We start from the raw sequence: 24,721 nt of genomic DNA, 5'->3' as shown, positions 1-24,721 counted from the left end.
ATTCTCCAGGTGGACGCCTAACTTCTTTAATTCTTCATCCTCATTCTCCAGGTGGACGCCTGACTTCTTCTTTTCTTTGTCCTCATTATCCAGGTGGACGCCTGACTTCTTCAATTCTTTGTCCTCATTCTCCAGGTGGACGCCTGACTTCTTCATTTCTTTGTCCTCATTCTCCAGGTGGACGCCTGACTTCTTCAATTCTGTGTCCTCATTCTCCAGGTGGACGCCTGACTTCTTTAATTCTTCATCCTCATTCTCCAGGTGGACGCCTGACTTTTTTAATTCTTCATCCTCATTCTCCAGGTGGATGCCTGACTTCTTCTTTTCTTTGTCCTCATTCTCCAGGTGGACGCCTGACTTCTTCAATTCTTTGTCTTCATTCTCCAGGTGGACGCCTGACTTCTTCAATTCTTTGTCCTCATTCTCCAGGTGGACGCCTGACTTCTTTTTAACTTCTTCATCCTCATTCTCCAGGTGGACGCGTGACTTCTTTTTAACTTCTTCATCCTCATTCTCCACGTGGACGCCTGACTTCTTCAATTCTTTATCCTCATTCTCCAGGTGGACGCCTGACTTCTTTAATTTCTTTATCCTCATTCTCCAGGTGGACGCCTGACTTCTTTTTCTTCATCCTCATTCTCCAGGTGGACGCCTGACTTCTTCAATTTCTTTATCCTCATTCTCCAGGTGGACGCCTGACTTCTTTAATTCTCATCCTCATTCTCCAGGTGGACGCCTGATTTCTTTAATTCTCATTGTCACACCTCCCTTTTCCGCGCCTGGGGGGGCGCAAAGGAGTTTTTTTCCAATTAAAGGACAATCAAAACGGGATTTATTTATTTATTTCAGAGTCGCCACTTGGGAGATTTAGGGTGTCCCAAGTCACCTATTTTAATCCCGAATCGAGGAAATGAATGACTCTATATTACAGTCTGCGTACCAGAAATCTAGATAAGGAATTCTGTTAACCCGGGAGAAGGTGTTAGGCATTCCCGAGTTCCGTGGTTCTAGCACGGTCGCTCAACTGTTATATTCGGCTTATTTATCTGATTTTTAATACAATTATGAACCATGTGCAAATTTTATCTTTTAACCGCTTTATTAATTATTATTATTAAGAAATGTGAACATCGCTTAAAACATATCTTTGGACTGTGTCACATGAAATGCACCCACAATCCGAAACATATTTTATTTGATGTTTTAGAATTTGGATTTGGGTCGCATGAAATGCGCACCCGAGTTTAAGAAAATTAAATTATTAAAGACGCGCCTAAAGCAACTAGCGCATTATTATTTTGCGGAGGCCGTGAAATTCGCTAAACAACCCTCCTGAATTCTAAGTAATTTAAACAAGTATTTACTGAGGGCCCCACAATTTGTGTTTTTATTTGGCGAGGCTCATCTCATTCTTATATATTTTTTTTTTAAAAAGAATTTGCAACGTCATGAAAATGCATCTCGGGCCACGCCACAATCAATGCGCCCGTGACTAAAGACATATTTCGACTCTGTTGAGATTTGGATTTGGGTCACATAAATGTGCACCCGAGTTTAGGGAGATAACATTATTAAAGGCGCGCCTAAAGCAACTAGCGCATTATTATTTTTGGGGTAGGGCCGTGAAACTTGCTAAACGGCCCGTCCCGGAATCTAAGTATTTAATATATACGTTTAGAGGGCCCCGCGGCTTGTTTTTTTTTTTATTTTTTTTTTTATTTTTGCGAGGCTCGTCTCATTTTCACTTTTAAGGGAAACTTAAAACAACTACAATTTCCTACTAGTGAAGCCATCCGAGTTTAAAAAAAAACGATTCTAACCGGTAATAATATCCATAAAAAATGAAAAATAGAATAACCTCGTTCATATGCTCATATTAACTTTGAGCATGCAGTAACTAAACATAAAATACCATTTTTAACACAACAACAAAAATTGCATCGTTGACATTCATAAATATAGAATATTTTCATTTATTGCCTTGAACCATAATATGCAAAATGAATGAAATGAAACAAAGGACGAAGAACACCAACCTTCGAACTTCGGCAATCCTAGAACGACAAACAGTGCCTCCTACGAAACTTGAACCGGACTTCACCGAACATGGAACAACAACGAAAACTCGGAACGACCTCGACGTTCCGGACCTCGACGAACAAAACAACCTCACCGGACTGAAGCAACGACTGAGCTTACTTAGCAACGCAGCGACGCAGCAACAGCTGCTGTATTTTTGGCGCAGCACTGTTGCGTGAAGCTGCAACAAAGAAATCGTTGGACAGTTGACGACGGGGGGTGGTTGCGGGCAGTGGTTGACGGACTGGTTGCGAGATGAGGAAGACGATGGCGAACGATGGTCGACGGGCGCGAAGGAGTGAATGTCGCAGCTGGTTTTTTTGGTCGTTCGGACAGTAGGGGGTGAGGCTAGAGCTGAGGTTGACGACGAGCAATGGCGGGTGCGTGGGGGTGCGACTGGTTTCAGTCGGTGTTTGGCCGTGGGGGGTGGTGGTTATGGCGTTCGTTTGGGTGGTGGTTATGGACGGAGGTCGACGGACTGGGCTGGAGGTTGCTAGGACTGGTCGGAGGTGGTCGGTTTAGCGTCGGGAAGGTGATGGGTCCGACGGTGGGAAGGGGTCGTGGGGTGTTTCGGACGCAAGGGAGTGAAGCTTTTGGAGTAGAGTTTTTTTTTGGTTTTCTCTTCTTCTCATTCCTTTGAAGAAGACGGATCAACAGTGCTCCTTTTTCAAATTTTTCCAGTTCTCCTTCTTTTTTTTTTTTTCTTTTCGTTCGTTCTTCTTTTATGAAGAAGAAAGGGGAACAATACCCCTTTTTCCCATTTTTTTAAAAAGTCCCCCCGTCCCTTTTCGTTGGTCCGTGTTTTGTAATGCTTTGCCCATGAAAATGAGCCCCACGCGTGGTGGGGTTCGAGGCATATGTCCCCCACGCGTGGTGGGGTTCCCCACGTGTCCTGGACACGGTTAATTATGGGCTAGGTCCGAAAATTAGGCCTAAAACCGGGTAGTTTAAACCCGAATATTATTCTTTTGCCAGGACCCGAGAAATAGGAACACGTTGCTTAACTAGTCCTATGTAAGCAAAATAACTACCAAAAATAAGACTAGTATTTAAACAAAACTATATCTTTTTGAATATTTTCCAAGATTTAAAATAGCTACAAAATATTAATAAAACTATATTTTTTGTAATTTTCGTTTTTCTTAAATATTAAGATAAAATATGAAGTAATATTTTTTGTATTTTTCAAAGTTAAAAATGACTATAGAATATTAATAAAATTATTTTTGTAATTTTCGTTCTTTAATAAAGACGTAATATTTTTGTATTTTTTCAAAGTTATAATGACTGCAAACATTAATAGAACTATATTTTTGTAATTTTCGAATTTATATAAAGTACCAAAATAAAGTACAATTTTTGTATTTTTCAAGTTTATGAGAGATACATAAACTAAAATTTATATATATTTTTTTGAAATTTTCTTTTTGCGCCGAAATAAAGTAAAAATAGTTAAAATGACCGTGTTGGACCCAATTTCACATATTCACGCTAAAAATGTGAAAATTCTCGGGGAGGGTCAAAAATCACGTGCTTACAGCTGCCCCTCTTTGACTGGAAACACGAAGAGTTTTCCGACAAAGAACGACTAGCCGTGTTTTTGACCCGACCATTACTTGGACGGACTACACTTCAGGAAAGGGAGGGAATGTGACCGAGCCCTGGTATCCGAGCTGCCTACATATCCTTGGTTACACAGGAATCAGGCCACGTGTAGTTCGGGAATGAGAGAGATAGTGAAGTGTACCGAGGTGGAGAGCCGATCGAGGTGCCGTTCCGTTGAGGTTCCGGTCCGCGGTCCTGTCATTACAACAAAAATGAAAACTGAAAAAGACTAACTAAGCCTATCAGCTACTAGTTACAAGGATTCCTATCTCTTAAGTCTTCTGAAACTTGGTCTTGAGTCTTGAATGGTGCTTCATACAGACTTTTGGACTTGAACCTTGATACTTGCTAGTTGTAGGCGCTAGTTCTTGAGCAGATCACATCTGTTATCCACATCCGTGCTTCGGATTCATTCATTTTTCTCTTTTTTTCTTTTTCTTCTTTTTTTTTCTTTTTGTTTTTTGTGACTAGCTTTTGTTGACCCTCTCAGACTGTTGACTCGCATTCTTGGGGCGAGATTCTTGTTGCTTCTATCTTGGATTGAGTGCTGGGGATTTTTGTTGTAATCCTTCTGTTCTCCAGTGGGTCACTGCTTGATTTTGAAAAATGTTTTCTCCGTTCTACAGGCGGGTCCCTGACAATCAAAACAAACAAAACAAACAAAATTTTCTAACCCAGTTTGTACTGGGAAGGTTTGTGAGTCGTTAGCAAAATTGTAACTCACTTACACTACTGATGCAATGATGAGAGTGAACTAAAGACTAGGCTAGGATGTGCATCTCCTATGAGTAAAAACCAAAACTCTTGCTAGCAAATGTGTCTGCTAAAATAAAACCTCAATGACTCAAACTAGAAAGTGTGTCTTCTATGGTTGAATCGGAATGAGCTAAACTAGGAAGTGCATCTCCTAAGGGTGAAAACTCTAGTGACTAGAACTAGGAAGTGTGTCTCCTATGAACCTGAAAGACCTTGATTAGGAAGTGCGTCTCCTACGGGTAAACTTCAAAACTGGACTAGGAATTGTGTCTCCTATGGTCGAACTTAAAAATGAATCAAACTAGGAAGTGCATCTCCTAGGGGTGAAATCTTTTTAGGAAGTGCGTCTCCTATTGGTGAAACTGAACTTAGGAAGTGCGTCTCCTACTGGTGAAACTTATCTTAGGAAGTGCGTCTCCTACTGATAAAACTTGCTTTAGGAAGTGCGTCTCCTATGGTGAAACTGAACTTTAGGAAGTGCGTCTCCTATGGTGAAACTGACTTAGGAAGTGCGTCTCCTATGGGTGAAATGAACTTAGGAAGTGCGTCTCCTATGGTGAAACTGAACTTTAGGAAGTGCGTCTCCTATGGTGAAACTGACTTAGGAAGTGCGTCTCCTATTGATGAAACTTGCTTAGGAAGTGCGTCTCCTATTGGTGAAACTTGCTTAGGAAGTGCGTCTCCTACTTGTGAAACTGAAACTTAGGAAGTGCGTCTCCTACTGGTGAAACTTATTTTAGGAAGTGCGTCTCCTACTGATAAAACTTGCTTAGGAAGTGCGTCTCCTACTTGTGAAACTGAAACTTAGGAAGTGCGTCTCCTATTGGTGAAACTGAAACTAGGAAGTGCGTCTCCTATTGGTGAAATAAACTTAGGAAGTGCGTCTCCTATTGGTGAAACTTGTTTAGGAAGTGCGTCTCCTATTGGTGAAACTTGCTTAGGAAGTGCGTCTCCTACTGGTGAAACTGAAACTTAGGAAGTGCGTCTCCTACTGGTGAAACTTATTTTAGGAAGTGCGTCTCCTACTGATAAAACTTGCTTAGGAAGTGCGTCTCCTACTTGTGAAACTGAAACTTAGGAAGTGCGTCTCCTATTGGTGAAACTGAAACTAGGAAGTGCGTCTCCTATTGGTGAAATAAACTTAGGAAGTGCGTCTCCTATTGGTGAAACTTGTTTAGGAAGTGCGTCTCCTATTGGTGAAACTTGCTTAGGAAGTGCGTCTCCTATTGGTGAAACTTGCTTAGGAAGTGCGTCTCCTATTGGTGAAACTGAAACTTAGGAAGTGCGTCTCCTATTGGTGAAACTGAAACTTAGGAAGTGCGTCTCCTATTGGTGAAATAAACTTAGGAAGTGCGTCTCCTATCGGTGAAATTAACTTAGGAAGTGCGTCTCCTATTGGTGAAACTTGCTTAGGAAGTGCGTCTCCTACTGATAAAACTTGCTTAGGAAGTGCGTCTCCTACTTGTGAAACTTTTTAGGAAGTGCGTCTCCTACTTGTGAAACTTTTTAGGAAGTGCGTCTCCTATTGGTACAATGGACTTAGGAAGTGCGTCTCCTATTGGTAAAACTGAACTTAGGAAGTGCGTCTCCTACTGGTGAATGGATTTAGGAAGTGCGTCTCCTATTGGTAGAACTGAATTTAGGAGGAAATGCATCTCCTATGGGTGAAACTGAAACAAACCTAGGAGGAAATGCGTCTCCTATGGGTGAAACTGAAACGAACCTAGGAGGAAATGCATCTCCTGTGGGTAAAACTAAACAAACCTAGGAGGAAATGCATCTCCTATGGGTAAAACTAAACAAACCTAGGAGGAAATGCATCTCCTATGGGTAAAGACGTGGAATGTATTCCCTTATTATACAGGTGGGCGCCTATTGGTAAAGACACAAAATGTATTCCCTTGTTATACAGGTGGGTGCCTAGAATATGAAATGCACAGACAAAAGTATTCCTCTCGTTATACAGGTGGGCGTCTGTTTAAACTAAGACATAAAAGTATTCCTCTCGTTATACAGGTGGGCGCCTGGTCAAGAAATGTAAAGACTGAAACCAACATATCCTATTTGAGGGCGGATGAACCCAACATATCCTATTTGAGGGCGGATGAACCCAACATATCCTATTTGAGGGCGGATGAACCCGACAGATCCTATTTGAGGGCGGATGAACCCAACATATCCTATTTGAGGGCGGATGAACCCAACAGATCCTATTTGAGGGCGGATGAACCCAACAGATCCTATTTGAGGGCGGATTAACCCGACATATCCTATTTGAGGGCGGATGAACCCAACAGATCCTATTTGAGGGCGGATGAACCCGACAGATCCTATTTGAGGGCGGATGAACCCGACAGATCCTATTTGAGGGCGGATGAACCCAACATATCCTTAAGACTTAAAATGTCTTACCTCGAATACTTGCTGGGGATTGGGATGAATTTTCCCCCTTTTTTCATTATTATCTTTTTTATTCTTTTTTTTTTTTATTCTCTTTTTTTTCTTTTTGTTTTTGCACAGCTTCTTCCTTCGAAGACTACCTCCCTGGATTTACTTACCTGTTGGGGGGTAAAATGTTATCAGCTGGGGGTACCTGACTTCCAGAAAATTTTCTAAATGGAAGGAAAATTTTCTGCCCCAGTTTGATAATATCCCTTGTGGCATGCGTTTCTGCCTCAATGTCATTTCCCTTACCTGTTTCAAATCAAACAAAATTGTTAGTTTAAAACATGGTGGTTGGTTGTGATACTCCCAACGAGATGGCTTTTCCTCTTTTCCTTCCTTGCTTTGCGTTGCACAACTTGTTGGGGACGATTTTATTTGCTGGGTACAATCCCTTTCTGATGGGGATATCCCTCTTCTTTTGCGGCATAGCTCGGAAACTGGCATTTCCCCGACCTTTTAGTCTAGTACGGATTTCGCCAAATCATGCTCACTGCTTTCCTTGCTTTGTCCATGGGCCTTGGCCTTGAGGCTTATAACGCTTGTCAATCCTTCTGTCAATTCCCTTTTGCTGGGGACATCTGTATTGACACTGGCCTCGCGTTTGTTCCCTGCTGACTATACCCCTTGGATGTACTAGTCAGATCTCATTTTTGGAAAGCTGATGGCCTATTCGAAGTCACTTCATACTTGTTTTGACCAGACAGACTCTATTGGGGATTTTTCTATGAAAGGAAAAAGATAAAAGGGAACAGAATAAAAAGACAAAGGAAAAAAACATGACTCTTTTAACAAAAGAAACTATAAATAAAAACCCTATCAAGTGCAGATGCCGACTCTAATGGCCATGACATGCATATGGGGCCTATCCTTTACCGTCAATCCTCTTTCAAGATCTTCGATTGGCGATTCCCCATCTGATTCTCACTCTTATTCGACTTGTAGTGCCCGAAGGGTTTTCACTATCAAGCCTCTCTCATTTTGGTTTTCTCTCAGCTTTTATCGCCTTATGGTGTCTGTGAAGGTTTTCACCAATAAGACTCTCTCATTTGTATCACTTTCCAGCTGGGAATTTGGAGTGTTGCCGGCATGACTCTTTTTGTTGGAGATTAGAGTCCTTTCTGTTGTGGAAACAGAATGTTATGTTCGCCGGTGAGAATCTTATTTGTCCGACTCGGCATTTTTTAAAGACTGATCAGAAGGTCTTTCTTTGGACCGTAATGTGGGTTTTGGATAGGCTAGAAAGAAAAGGTATAAAAGGCTCAAAAATGCATTAATTTTGGGTTATTAGTTACAACCTTCGGAATTAGATTTATTTACATCAAACGCAACATATGCCCCAGTTTCTTGCTTGGGGATATTTTAATTGATTTCTTTCATTTTTCAAAACTATGACCGAGCCGTGAAGCGCCTACGTATCCTCTTTGAGGAATCAGGTCAAACGTAGTTCCCAATTCCTCTTTTTCATTTGATTCTTTTTTTTATCATTTTTCTTTCTTTCTTTTCCTTCTTTCATTTTTCCCTCTTTTTCGTTTTGTTGTTTTCTTTTCTTCTTTTTTTTTCTTCTTTTTTTTCATGCCATGCTTGCATTTTCTAGTCGTTTTTACTGATTCCGAACGAGGGGTATGAAAGAAAAACAAATAAGGCTCAAAAGGGGTAACGAAGGATAAAGTGTTTAGGTAGCAGAACAAAATGCCTTCGTCATTCCAGTCTTCAAGACATGCCAAGTGCAAACAACACAATTAAACAATAGATTTATAGTCTCTTCCGATGGTGCTAGACTTGACAATTATATTCAACATCTGTTTGTTCATTTGTCACTTCTAAACACCGCTGGGCGATACTCTCATTATCATGAACACCCTTCATGCCAATTTGGCGAATCTTGGTTTTAACGGTTTTTCTTCATATTTTACTTGCCCCAGTTCCACATGACTCGAGCTCTGAATAATCTCAAACCGTCCTTATTTTCTTTAAATGGTCTGGTCGCCTTTCCAGGGTTTTATGATTAACTTTAAAGACTAGGCCCAAAGTGTGTGCGCATGTCATGTCCCTAGAATCGGTATTGAGCGAAATGATAACACGACTAAACAAAAAGATGACTGGGAATAATCAAAGACCGGATTTTGCATTAGACTACCGGCGAAATGGTTTGAATAAAAAAAACAAAACAACCAGAATAAAATCCTAACACAAACTGGACAAAATTTAAACAATCCAGAACAAAATCCTAAAAACAAACTGGACAAGACAACATCCGACTCATAACCCTAATAATCCGAACAACAGAAATGACAACAAAATGAGCCACCACAAGCTTCTCTCTTGCTGACCCAGGAACAAAACGTCCTCCCACTTTATCAAAATTGGCATTTTAGCCACTGAGCTTTGCATCAATACTGCCGAGACCATTACCAGCTTCAACCTCATCAACCTCCGTCGGCAAATTCTCGAGGAGGTTCGAGTGCTCCATGTCACTGTTATTAATCGCAACCCGCCCTTCTCGGATCATTTTCTCTACTTCCCTTCTCCAGCTATGACAGCTCTCAATGTTGTGCCCTATGACATTGGAGTGGTAGGCGCATCGTGCTGCCGGATCAAAGCTCCTTGCAAGCGGATTTATAGTACATGCGGGGAGTGGCTCAATCGAACCAGCATGCCTTAGCCTTTCAAACAGACTGGCATAAGATAACCCGATGGGGGCGAGAGCATTTCCTCGTTTCAGCAACCTCTTCATTCTTGCATGTTGACAGGGCCGGAAACCTGATCCAGGTGGCTTTTGGTAGGCTTGTGTAGGTGGGTAGGCATTTTGTGGAGCCGGGTGCCTGGAAAGTGAAGTATGGCGGGGAAAGAAGTGGTGTTGGGGAGCGGAGAAGCATTGGGGAGCGATGGAGCTACTCGGGTAGCTGGGAAGGCTGCCATAAGTGGGTTGGGATGGAGAGTATGGGGGATCTTCCATTATGGTGTTGGGTGCTTGGGAATTGACCGAGTTCAAGAGACTTGGCGGTGGAGGGGGTGGTGCTTTTCCTGTTATCCATGCCTGATACATGTCTGCCACATGCTGTCTCAGCATTTTCACTTCTTCTACCAACCCGTTGTTCAGTTCGACCAATTGTTGTCGGTCATCAGTACTGACCCACTCGGTTCTGCGGTTCTGAGCCATTGTCCTTTGATTTTGCTTTGCAAGGAGGAGTTACCACAACCAACCACTCTCTTTATATGGACACATCAAAGGGAAGTCATCACGTTAGTGTTAGGGCATTGGACAAACAATCATATATCAGAGATACAATGTACCTAAGCAGTTAGACAATTGTGCCCCCTAAAAATCTTCCACACTCTCTTTTATTTATTTATTATTATATATATATATATATATTTTTTTTATATATTTTATTTATTTTTTTTATTTTTTTTAGTGGTGGTCGAATCTTATGGAGATTGCCTACGTATCATGTCCCTGCATGAATCAGACCTTGCGTAGTTCGGACCAATAAAATAAACAATAATGAACATTTTTTCTTTTCACTTTCCTATTAAAACAAACTGGGTTTCAAAGGTTTAAAGATGATCTACAAACTTGAAAATCAAATAACCCATATACTTTAATCAAGAGATTTATAAACTCAAAACAAAAGGCTAACTCCCTTTCTCTGTTCGACAAATGCAACCAAATGGTTATTTTTGCAAATGTGGCTCCTCCAAATTCCACATGAATTCGAGGCCGAAGAGGATTATTTTATGACACTTTTACAAACTTGTCCGTTCTTTTACGAAAATAACCTTTCGACAACTGAAAGATACTCTAAGGCTATTTTGGCAAGAACGGTTTAAGACGCGGCCGAAGCTGGGTCGGCTTATTTTGACCAAAAATCCGAACGGTATTCACCTAACTGCTGACTCTTTGTTTTTTTTCAAATTACAATGAAAACGTGGAGTTGCAAACACGGCCCTTCAGCGCCTCGGGGACGAAGATTTTTAAGGCTGTGCGGGTCAACTGGACTAAACTCCTAAACCTGACCCAAAAGGTGGCTGTTTATGCAAAGTCAGCCTTCCGGCGTCCCTTTCGGAAACATTAGGCTATTTATGACAAAACAGCATCACCTGACTTATTTATGACTCTTTTTATCGATTTTCAAATTAGAAAACTCAATACTGCAAACACGGCCTTTCAACGTCTCGGGGATGAAGATTTTTAAGGCTGTGTGGGTCAACTGGACCAAATCTTAAATATGACCCAAAGGTGGCTGTTTATGCAAAGTCAGCCTTCCGGCGCCCCTCTCGGGAACATTCGGCTATGTCTTGATAAAACAACGTCACCCAACTTCTTTATGACAAAATTAAAATTTGACATATTATTCTTTTATTATTTTTTTTTTGTTTTTGGCTATTTTAGCAAAGGCGGGGTTGGACCCGATGAGGGTTGCCTACGTATCTCACATCCGGTGAGAATCAAACCCGCGTAGTTCGGGCTAATAAGAATAAGTAGGCAAATAATAATAAGCATATGAACTAACCTTTTTTGAATTTTCGTTTAAAAGAACTACTTTAAAAGAAGCAAGGAAATATTATTTTTTGATTGATTTTCTTTTTAAAAGAAAGACTAATATTTTTGAAATTTCGTTTTTTTTATTCTAAAGAAAAGAAGAAAATATTTTTCGGAATTCTATCTTTAATATAAGAAATGCCCCTAAAATGCTTTTTTGAATTTTGAATTTTCTTTTCAATTTCTGAAAGAAGAATCAAAATATTTTCGGATTTTTTATTTATCTATTTTATCTATTTGAATTTTGAACTTTCTTTTGAATTTTTTTTGGATTATATATATACTTATTTTTGGAACAAATAATAAAATCACATTCAACGCCGGACTCTTTTTATTTTTATTTCTGGCATTTTCATAGACAAACAAAGTAAAATAAAATAAAACATTTTTTTTTAAAAAAAAACAGACTCTTTTTCATTTTCATTTAATGGCAAAACAAACTATTTTCTTTAATATTTTAAAAAAACCAGACAGAACAATGATGATTTTTTTTTATTTTTCCTTTGCTTTTAATATAACAAACTAACAAGACATTTTTTCATTTTCAAAATTTCGGCAGAGTTTCGACTCTACTCGGACTTCTATGCTGTTATTTTCTCCTTTTTTCACGATTTTCTTATATGTGGAAAATGATGACAACATACAAGATCTTTTTGCATTTTCATGCTTTGTTTTTATTTGTATTTTTATTTTTTATATTTATTATTTCTTTCAAAAATGTGGCATGGGAGACATAATGATTTCCAAGACTTCTTGGATTCCGCAAATGCTCCCCATGCGCTTTTCCCAACATATGAAGCGTGGGGGACATATGGGAATTCCAAGACTTCTTGGATTCCACAAATGTTCCCCATGTGCTTTCCCAAAAAGCAAGCGTGGGGGACATAGGGAATTCCAAGGCTTCTTGGATTCCACAAATGTTCCCCATGCTTTGATTAAAATAACATCATGCTGGAAATGACCAAATGACCCATACGCCCTTGACTAAATACAACATGTAGCACATAGGATGCCGAAAGATTGTCTATTATTTTCAGGTTGCTTGTCCTAGACGGACCCAACCCCTATGTTGAGTCCCCTAAGTCAAATGCACATGATGCAAATAAACGTTCCTACTAGGGATCCGGCATGTGGCTTTGTTATACTAGGTTCAAAAACCTGGGTCGGTGTTCTAGACAGTGTACCCGAGCGGACAACTCGAGCTGAGGAAGGAGCTCCTTTCCGGGAACCAAAAGGCCAGCCGGCTTAGAAACTTTCCGAGCCTCTTTTATTCAGGGTATGACACTAACAGAATAGGGAGTCTCAACCAGTAAGCACATCCCCGGAGGTAAGAAGAGAAAGGTTTCGGCACAGTTTATATACAGTTCAAATAATATCAAAGCGGTAAAAGCAGCATTTAGCACATTAGGCTCAAAACATGTAATAATCAGATAATAAATAAAGCCAAATAATAACAACTATTCTAAGCTCGAATTCTTAACCCTGAACCAGTGGTTCTGGGTTTAGTCTTCCCCAGCAGAGTCGCCAGAGCTGTCACACCTCCCTTTTCCGCGCCTGGGGGGGCGCAAAGGAGTTTTTTTCCAATTAAAGGACAATCAAAACGGGATTTATTTATTTATTTCAGAGTCGCCACTTGGGAGATTTAGGGTGTCCCAAGTCACCTATTTTAATCCCGAATCGAGGAAATGAATGACTCTATATTACAGTCTGCGTACCAGAAATCTAGATAAGGAATTCTGTTAACCCGGGAGAAGGTGTTAGGCATTCCCGAGTTCCGTGGTTCTAGCACGGTCGCTCAACTGTTATATTCGGCTTATTTATCTGATTTTTAATACAATTATGAACCATGTGCAAATTTTATCTTTTAACCGCTTTATTAATTATTATTATTAAGAAATGTGAACATCGCTTAAAACATATCTTTGGACTGTGTCACATGAAATGCACCCACAATCCGAAACATATTTTATTTGATGTTTTAGAATTTGGATTTGGGTCGCATGAAATGCGCACCCGAGTTTAAGAAAATTAAATTATTAAAGACGCGCCTAAAGCAACTAGCGCATTATTATTTTGCGGAGGCCGTGAAATTCGCTAAACAACCCTCCTGAATTCTAAGTAATTTAAACAAGTATTTACTGAGGGCCCCACAATTTGTGTTTTTATTTGGCGAGGCTCATCTCATTCTTATATATTTTTTTTTTTAAAAAGAATTTGCAACGTCATGAAAATGCATCTCGGGCCACGCCACAATCAATGCGCCCGTGACTAAAGACATATTTCGACTCTGTTGAGATTTGGATTTGGGTCACATAAATGTGCACCCGAGTTTAGGGAGATAACATTATTAAAGGCGCGCCTAAAGCAACTAGCGCATTATTATTTTTGGGGTAGGGCCGTGAAACTTGCTAAACGGCCCGTCCCGGAATCTAAGTATTTAATATATACGTTTAGAGGGCCCCGCGGCTTGTTTTTTTTTTTTTTTTTTATTTTTGCGAGGCTCGTCTCATTTTCACTTTTAAGGGAAACTTAAAACAACTACAATTTCCTACTAGTGAAGCCATCCGAGTTTAAAAAAAAACGATTCTAACCGGTAATAATATCCATAAAAAATGAAAAATAGAATAACCTCGTTCATATGCTCATATTAACTTTGAGCATGCAGTAACTAAACATAAAATACCATTTTTAACACAACAACAAAAATTGCATCGTTGACATTCATAAATATAGAATATTTTCATTTATTGCCTTGAACCATAATATGCAAAATGAATGAAATGAAACAAAGGACGAAGAACACCAACCTTCGAACTTCGGCAATCCTAGAACGACAAACAGTGCCTCCTACGAAACTTGAACCGGACTTCACCGAACATGGAACAACAACGAAAACTCGGAACGACCTCGACGTTCCGGACCTCGACGAACAAAACAACCTCACCGGACTGAAGCAACGACTGAGCTTACTTAGCAACGCAGCGACGCAGCAACAACTGCTGTATTTTTGGCGCAGCACTGTTGCGTGAAGCTGCAACAAAGAAATCGTTGGACAGTTGACGACGGGGGGTGGTTGCGGGCAGTGGTTGACGGACTGGTTGCGAGATGAGGAAGACGATGGCGAACGATGGTCGACGGGCGCGAAGGAGTGAATGTCGCAGCTGGTTTTTTTGGTCGTTCGGACAGTAGGGGGTGAGGCTAGAGCTGAGGTTGACGACGAGCAATGGCGGGTGCGTGGGGGTGCGACTGGTTTCAGTCGGTGTTTGGCCGTGGGGGGTGGTGGTTATGGCGTTCGTTTGGGTGGTGGTTATGGACGGAGGTCGACGGACTGGGCTGGAGGTTGCTAGGACTGGTCGGAGGTGGTCGGTTTAGCGTCGGGAAGGTGATGGGTCCGACGGTGGGAAGGGGTCGTGGGGTGTTTCGGACGCAAGGGAGTGAAGCTTTTGGAGTAGAGTTTTTTTTTGGTTTTCTCTTCTTCTCATTCCTTTGAAGAAGACGGATCAACAGTGCTCCTTTTTCAAATTTTTCCAGTTCTCCTTCTTTTTTTTTTTTTCTTTTCGTTCGTTCTTCTTTTATGAAGAAGAAAGGGGAACAATACCCCTTTTTCCCATTTTTTTAAAAAGTCCCCCCGTCCCTTTTCGTTGGTCCGTGTTTTGTAATGCTTTGCCCATGAAAATGAGCCCCACGCGTGGTGGGGTTCGAGGCATATGTCCCCCACGCGTGGTGGGGTTCCCCACGTGTCCTGGACACGGTTAATTATGGGCTAGGTCCGAAAATTAGGCCTAAAACCGGGTAGTTTAAACCCGAATATTATTCTTTTGCCAGGACCCGAGAAATAGGAACACGTTGCTTAACTAGTCCTATGTAAGCAAAATAACTACCAAAAATAAGACTAGTATTTAAACAAAACTATATCTTTTTGAATATTTTCCAAGATTTAAAATAGCTACAAAATATTAATAAAACTATATTTTTTGTAATTTTCGTTTTTCTTAAATATTAAGATAAAATATGAAGTAATATTTTTTGTATTTTTCAAAGTTAAAAATGACTATAGAATATTAATAAAATTATTTTTGTAATTTTCGTTCTTTAATAAAGACGTAATATTTTTGTATTTTTTCAAAGTTATAATGACTGCAAACATTAATAGAACTATATTTTTGTAATTTTCGAATTTATATAAAGTACCAAAATAAAGTACAATTTTTGTATTTTTCAAGTTTATGAGAGATACATAAACTAAAATTTATATATATTTTTTTGAAATTTTCTTTTTGCGCCGAAATAAAGTAAAAATAGTTAAAATGACCGTGTTGGACCCAATTTCACATATTCACGCTAAAAATGTGAAAATTCTCGGGGAGGGTCAAAAATCACGTGCTTACACTCATCCTCATTATCCAGGTGGACGCCTGACTTCTTTAATTCTCATCCTCATTCTCCAGGTGGACGCCTGACTTCTTTTTTCTCATCCTCATTCTCCAGGTGGACGCCTGACTTCTTTAATTTTCTCATCCTCATTCTCCAGGTGGACGCCTGACTTCTTTAATTTTCATCCTCATTATCCAGGTGGACGCCTGACTTCTTTTTCTTCATCAGGTATTTCCTGACACAAATATTGTATTTGCCCCTGTTTTAAATCAAAGAAAACTTCGTTAGTTTAAAGCCGGGTGGTTGACTGGGGTATTCTTGCCGATGGTGATGCTTCTCTTCGTTTCTTTTTATTGCCTTAGAATGGTTGAAAAGACTGTTTTGTCTTTGTCATTGATCCTTGACTATAGGATTCCCCTCTGTATGTTTTCCTTCGAACCCTTTTAACTGTAATCATATGTCCCTTCTGACTTTGCTGATCCACTTTTGATTTCACCTTTCTTACACCCATATCCTTTATCTTCCACTTTTTGTGGCCGTATTTTGCAACCTTGAATCTTGGTAATATACCTTGACATTCCTTCTTATTTGTTTGGAATAAAACTTATTTCAAAGCTTTTAGAAAAGTAAGATTATTAGTGACGAAACACGTTGATTTCGACAATTATAGAATGAAAAGAAAAATCCAATTTTGGATGACTGTTGGAGCAAGAATGAAAACTTATCTGATTGGAGTTACTGGCACCAATGATCATGGTATGCATTTCGGATTAATCAACCCAGTCTTTTAATCAATCTCCTTTCAATTGTCTCTTTTTTGTTTTTGCCAAAACTTCCATAACCCAACTTCATTTTTCATTTCACAGACCTGTTGGACTTGCAAAGTCTTAAAGAGTTTTCACTGATAAGCTTTCCTTATTTATTCATTTTTTTTTCACTTCCTTTTCGCCTTATGGTGCCTACGAAGGTTTTCACCAATAAGACTCTCTCATTTTTACTATTCTCTCAACTTCCGTCGTCTTATGGTGCCCGTGTGGGTTTTCACCTATAAGACTCTCTCGTTTTTACTTTCTTTTCTCGTTTGTACCAGAGTATTATGAACCATCTTCATTTGCTTGTCTCAGCATTTTTTCTAAGATTGGTCAAAAGGTCTTTCTGGTATGGGGTTAGAAATGGAAAAGCTAAATAATTTTGGTATGTGTTTAAAATTACAACTCTTGGAATCTTTTCTTATTTCTAATACAATTCTTGCCCCAGTTCCTTGATTGGGGTCGCTTGATGTTTCTTTTTGTGCATATTTTATGTATATTGTGCACCCTATGACCGAGCCGTGAAGCGCCTACGTATCCTTCTTTGAGAAATCAGGTCAAACGTAGTTCACCCAATAATAGTGATGATTTTTTTTCAAACCTTTTTTTTTTAAATTATTGATTCCAAGAGAGGGTAGGAAAGAAACAAGTATGGCTCAAAGGGGAAGCAAATGGTATAGTGTCTGGATAGCAGAATAAATTGCCTTTGTCATTCCAATCTTCGAAATAATGCTAAATACAAACACTCAAAAAGTTATGCATAATATCTCTTTACCGCGTCAGAATTGATCGCCATATCTATGCATTTGCCTTCAATGTCTGTTAAGCATAGTGCACCATTCGATAATACTCTGGTCACAATGAATGGTCCTTGCCAATTCGGGGCAAATTTGCCCTTTGCCTCGACCTGATGTGGAAGAATACGTTTCAGCACATGCTGACCTACTTCAAATTTCCGGGGACGTACCTTTTTGTTGTATGCTCTTTCTATTCTTCTTTGATATAATTGACCATGGCATACTGCGGTCAATCGTTTTTCATCAATCAAGTTTAACTGTTCTAGACGGGTTTTGACCCATTCATCATCATCAATCTTTGCTTCGGCGATGATCCGAAGGGAAGGAATCTCAACTTCTGCAGGAATTACTGCTTCAGTGCCATATACCAACAAATAAGGAGTGGCTCCTACTGAAGTGCGAACAGTAGTGCGGTATCCCAATAATGCAAATGGTAATTTTTCATGCCATTGTTTTGAACCTTCTACCATTTTCCGAAGTATCTTCTTTATGTTTTTGTTGGCTGCTTCTACTGCTCCATTCGCCTTGGGCCGATATGGGGTAGAGTTACGATGTGTAATCTTAAACTGTTGACATACTTCCTTCATTAAGTTGCTGTTAAGATTAGCACCGTTATCTGTGATGATCACCTTCGGGATTCCGAATCGACATATGATATTTGAGTGGACAAAATCGACCACAGCTTTCTTGGTCACTGATTTGAATGTCTTGGCCTCAACCCATTTGGTAAAATAATCAATAGCTACCAGAATGAACCTGTGCCCATTGGATGCTGCCGGCTCAATTGGTCCAATCACATCCATGCCCCAGGCAACGAAGGGCCATGGTGCCGACATTGTGTGCAACTCGGATGGTGGAGAATGAATCAAATCTCCGTGTATTTGGCATTGATGACACTTGCGCACAAAACTGATACAATCTCGCTCCATGGTAAGCCAATAGTAACCAGCTCGGAGGATTTTCTTTGCCAACACATATCCACTCATGTGGGGTCCGCAAACTCCTGAATGTACTTCAGACATGACAGCTGTAGCTTGTCTGGCATCTATGCATCTTAATAATCCAAGATCTGGTGTTCTTTTATACAAAACTCCTCCGCTTAAGAAGAATCCATTTGCTAATCGCCTAATGGTCCTCTTTTGATCTCCTGTGGCTTGTGCGGGATATATCCCCATTCTGATATACTCCTTGATGTCGTGGAACCATGGTTCACCATCAAATTCTTCTTCAACCATATTGCAATAAGCGTGTTGATCGTGGACTTGAATATGTATCGGATCTACATAAGCTTTGTCCGGATGGTGCAACATTGATGCCAGGGTAGCCAATGCATCGGCCACCTCATTATGGATTCTTGGAATATGTTGGAATTCCACTGATTGAAACCGCTGACAAAGATCATGTAGACATTGTCGGTATGGGATGAGCTTCAAGTCTCGGGTTTCCCATTCTCCTTGAATTTGATGTACCAAAAGATCCGAATCTCCCATGACTAAGATTTCTCGGATACCCATGTCTGCAGCTAGCCTTAACCCCAAAATGCAAGCTTCATATTCAGCCATATTATTGGTGCAATAAAATCGTAATTGAGCCGTAACAGGATAGTGATGCCCTGTTTCAGAAATGATTACAGCTCCTATCCCAACTCCTTTCATGTTAGCGGCTCCATCAAAGAAAAGTTTCCAGCCATACTTTTCAATTTGCTCCACCTCGTCGATATGCATTGTTTCTTCATCAGGAAAATAAGTCTTCAACGGCTCATATTCCTCATCGACCGGGTTTTCGGCTAAATGATCAGCCAGTGCTTGAGCCTTCATTGCAGTTCGAGTCACATAGATGATGTCGAATTCTGTGAGCAATATCTGCCACTTTGCAAGTCTTCCCGTTGGCATAGGCTTTTGAAAAATGTATTTCAATGGATCCAAACGAGAAATGAGGTAAGTAGTGTAGGATGACAAATAGTGTTTCAATTTTTGAGCTACCCATGTTAGGGCGCAACATGTCTTTTCCAGATGAGTATACTTAACCTCATAAGCTGTGAACTTCTTGCTAAGGTAGTAGATAGCCTGTTCTTTTCTGCCAGTGAGGTCATGTTGCCCCAATACACAACCAAATGAATTTTCCAAAACCGTCAGGTAAAGAATCAAAGGTCTTCCTGGCTCTGGCGGGACTAACACGGGTGGGTTTGACAAGTACCCTTTTATTTTATCGAACGCTTCTTGACACTCATCGGTCCATTTGACTGCAGCATCCTTTTTTAACAATTTGAAAATTGGCTCACAGGTTGTTGTGAGCTGAGCAATAAACCTGCTGATATAATTTAACCTCCCCAACAAACTCATTACTTCAGTTTTGTTTTTTGGAGGTGGCAGTTCTTGGATGGCTTTAATCTTTGACGGATCTAGCTCGATGCCTCGTCAACTGACTATGAATCCCAGCAACTTTCCGGATGGAACTCCAAATGCACATTTGGCAGGGTTAAGCTTGAGGTTGTATCTGCGAAGTCTCAAGAAAAACTTCCTCAAATCCCCAACGTGGTTGGCCTGATGCTTTGATTTTATGATCACATCATCCACGTACACCTCAATTTCCTTGTGTATCATATCATGAAACACTGTGGTCATTGCTCTCATATAGGTTGCCCCGGCGTTCTTTAAACCGAATGGCATTACCCGATAGCAATAAGTTCCCCATGGTGTGATGAATGCCGTCTTTTCTGCATCTTCTTCATCCATTAGAATTTGATGATACCCGGCATAACAATCCACGAAAGACCCTATATCATGCTTGGCACAATTGTCGATCAAAATATGGATATTGGGTAATGGGAAATTATCCTTTGGACTTGCTTTGTTGAGATTGCGATAGTCGACGCATACTCTAATTTTGCCGTCTTTCTTTGGCACAGGAACGACATTAGCCAACCAAACAGGATATCGAGTGACTCGAATGACCTTTGCTTCCAATTGTTTGGTGATTTCTTCCTTAATTCTCATACTCATATCAGGCTTGAATTTTCTCAGCCTCTGCTTGACAGGAGGCACCGTTGGATCGGTGGGCAATTTGTGGACCACTAAATCAGTGCTCAAGCCCGGCATGTCGTCATACGACCATGCAAAAACATCTTTGAATTCTATGAGTGCTTTAATTAACTCTTCTCGGATCTTTGGTTCGAGATGGACACTTATTTTAGTTTCCCGGACATTACTCGTGTCCCCTATATTGACGTCCTCGGTATCACTCAAGTTAGGTTTGATTTTTTCCTCAAAGTGAATTAACTCTTTACTAATCTCTTCAAAAACCTCATCTTCATCATATTCTGATTCATAATCACAATATATTTCTTGAATTAATATTTCGGAACCAGATTGATTTTTAAGACTGGGCTGAGGATTCCTCATGCATGCCATATCACTAGAGCCAGCGTAAAAGGAACTGTACAGAAAAGAAGAAAAAGAAAAGAAAGCTATTAGGAATGATAATAAAAAGGAAACTGCTTTTATTGGATGATGAAAGATAACAAGGTTTTGCACACTTCAAACCAACTGTAAGATAAACTTTGGGATTACAACCTTGAAATAACCCAAACAAACTGAAAGAAAATCAAAATAAACTACCAAGACTCCTTTCGAATTGGGAGAGGAGTGGCTTTCCAATTATTGAGCTTTGTTTCTGGCCCAACGAATTGAACTTCTGCGTTGCTACACCCTTCTCCGCTTTCCAACATATTCACATCACTAAACAATTTCTCGAACCTTTCAATTAATTCCTTCTCAGGATTGACCCGGGATTTAGGAATTGTTGTTATCGGGCGATTTTTAGCGCCGGTCTTGACAAAAGACTTTGACAGATGTGGTACTGGTTTTGGAAGAACCCATGCTTGGTGTTTCAACTTCCTGGCCCTTATCACGTCATTGGTGGTGGGTATGAACCCTAAACCGAATGTTCCCCAGTTCTCGGGGAGAGATACTGGTTGTACAATTCCTTGCAGAAATAAGCCCAGACCTTTGCCGGGTATAAAGCCATTCTTTAACATTTCATAAGCTATCATGACTGATGCAGAGGATATCCTTGGATTCGGAAGGTATTTTCCTTCTGGAATTTTCTTTATCGACACTGTGTTTGTCACTTGGTATACCCATGGTCCCTGGTCATTTTCTGTTCCCTCGACCGGTACAATGGTACTGCTGTGAGCATTTAAACTTTCTTCTCCATACACGACTACTTCTTGATGATCCCATTCAAACTTGACAGCCTGATGTAGTGTTGACGGGACTGCTTTAGCAGCATGGATCCATGGTCGACCCAATAACAAGTTGTAAGAAACAGATATGTCCAACACTTGGAATTCCATTGTGAATTCAACTGGCCCTATAGTTAGTTCCAACACTATGTCGCCAAATGAATCTCTGCTTCCACCGTCAAATCCTCGTACGCAGATACTATTCTTCTGGATCCTCTCCTCTTTAATTTTTAATTTGTTTAAAGTGGAGAGAGGGCATATGTTTGCACTGGACCCATTGTCAACCAATACCCGGGTTACTACGGAGTTTTCACATTTCACGGTGAGGTAAAGAGCTCTGTTGTGCTCGGTACCTTCCACAGGTAATTCATCATCAGCAAATGTAATTCTGTTTGTCTCAAAGATTCTGTTGGCTATTTTGCCCAAATGATTTACAGAGATCTTTTCAGGAACATGAGCTTCATTCAGGATTTTCATCAACGCCAGACGGTGTTCCTCTGAATGGATCAGTAATGACAACAATGAAATTTGAGCGGGGGTCTTCTTTAATTGATCCACAACAGAATAATCATGGAGTTTCATTTTTCTTAAAAACTCCTCCGCCTCTTCTTCCGTCACAGCTTTCTTTGTTGGCATTGGATTGTTTTTAGTTTTTCTCAGCTCTTCGGGAGTAAAACATCTTCCCGAACGAGTCAAGCCTTGCACCTCACACACTTCTTCCTTGATTTCTTTGCCCTTGTACATTACGGTCATCCGTTCATAGTTCCATGGGATGGTTTTGTTGTTGATGATCGGCAGCTGGATTACAGGTGCAATAATAACCCGATCTGTACGTGCTCCTTCCACGAATACAACGGGTTTGTTAGCAACCCCTGGTACTATCACTTTCGGCCTTTCTTGTTTTGCGGCAACTTTGGTCGATGATGCCTCATCGACTATTATAGATGGTTCATCACCATTTTTGTTCTGCTTAGACACCGGCTTCTCCTCCATTAACTGCTTATCTGGCTTGGTTTCATGAGTTTTGATCATCATGACAGTTTGTGACGGCTTCTTTGTCTCTCCATCAGCTTGTATGATTTCTATCATGTTAGCCTCTTGATGGGCTGGCATTGGATTTCTATTGATATTTGGAGCTTCGGGGTTTTGAACCTCGATTTTATTAGTATCAATCAACTCTTGTATTGCATTTTTCAAATGCCAACATTTCTCCGTATTATGGCCTGGTGCACCGGAGCAATATTCACATCTAATGGTGTAATCCAGATTCTTTGGAGGAGGATTGGGTAGCTTGGATTGTATTGGTCTCAACATGTCTAGCTGTCTCAGCCTGTGGAACAGACTAGTGTAAGACTCTCCCAATGGAGTGTAAGTTTTCTTTTTCTGTTCCCTTTCTCCCTTGAATGTTGGCCTCGGCCTAAAACCTGGTCCGGGATAGGCTCATGGGTAAGTATTTGGTGTGACAGGAGCATGCCAATTGGTGTGAACAGGTGGCTGATTGTATGCTTGAGCATGGTTAATGGAAAAATGAGGCTCTGAAGGGTGATAGTAGTGTTGGGATGAATCATGATGGTAAGCTGATTGGCGAGGTCGTGGTTGATTATAGTAAAGCGGTGAACCTCTGGGTCCCGACCAAATTCCTGAATCAACTACGGCTGCTTCCTCTCTCTTTTTCCTTCCGATTCCTCCGACCCCGCCTTGAATAGCTTGAGTAGTTGCCTTAATTGCTGAATAGCTCATGATTTTATTTGTCTTGAGACCTTCTTCCACCATACCTCCCATCTTTACTACTTCGTTGAATGATTTTCCAACCGCTGAAACCAAGTGGGCATAGTAAGTTGGTTCCAAGGCTTGGAGGAAGTAGTCTACCATTTCGCTCTCCTTCATAGGAGGATCTACTCTTGCTGCCTGTTCTCTCCACCGAAAACCATACTCTCTGAAACTCTCATTGTGTTTCTTCTCAAATTTGGTCAAAGATAATCGATCTGGGATGATTTCCAGATTGTATTGGAAATGGTATGCGAATGCCTGTGCCAGGTCATCCCAGGTGTACCATCTTCCATGGTCCTGGCGTGTATACCACTCCAAAGCTGATCCGCTTAGACTTTGACTGAAGTATGCCATTAATAATTCATCCTTTCCCCCAGCTCCTCGCATCTTGCTACAGAAACCCCTTAAGTGGGCTACCGGGTCGCCGTGCCCGCTGTATAAGTCAAATTTGGGCATCTTGAAGCCAACTGGCAATTGTACATTGGGGAATAAGCATAAATCTTTGTATGCTACACTGACTTGCCCACCTAATCCCCGCATGTCTCGGAACGATTGTTCTAGACTTTTGACCTTCCTGAACATCTCTTCTTGTTCAACATTTTTGACTGGCTTGTCAATTTCGGTTGGGAGATCAAACCGAGGAGTAGTTGAATTGATTTCGGAGGCTTTGAAGGTGGGCTCCGGGGGTAATATTGGTTGTCTTGGGCCTGAAATGTAGGCTCACTAGGAGATTTGTGAAATGTAGCAGGGGGAGGTGCTACGAAAACAGGAGTCATAGGTGGAGGAAAGTACGGAACTGGTTTTGGAGGTGGAGACTGTGGTGTCTGAGAGGTGGTGCCTCGGTAGTGCTGATAAATGGGGAAACTTGGGGATAATTCAGTGGTGATATTATCCTGAGTTTGGGTCATTGATGGAGCAGGGTTATTTGGGTAAGATGGGGGTAACTGTCCTGTAGACCAAGCTTGGTACATCTCAGCCATTTGCTGCTTGAGCTTAAACATCTCTTCTTTCATTTTCCCGACATCCATCTCTTCTATCTCCATACCTGTGTCAACATCTGGGATAGACATACTTTCGGGTATCGGTCCTTTTGATCTTGTGTGATAGTGATAATATGCCAGTATACTCTTTAGAGAAACTAACTGCTTGAATTCTGAAAATGGACAAACTTGTTAGTTTTGAGAATTTAACACATATATAATCACACGTTGAGATGCAATGCTCCTAGACAAATAATCCCTTTCTATTATGTATTTGCTCGGCTGCTTGTGTCGTCCCAGCCTTCTTGAAATTTTTATTG

This window comes from Nicotiana sylvestris, chromosome 2 (genome assembly GCF_000393655.2).
Source record: "Nicotiana sylvestris chromosome 2, ASM39365v2, whole genome shotgun sequence".
In the NCBI taxonomy this organism is placed as follows: Eukaryota; Viridiplantae; Streptophyta; class Magnoliopsida; order Solanales; family Solanaceae; genus Nicotiana; species Nicotiana sylvestris.
This window is presented reverse-complemented; position numbering follows the sequence as displayed.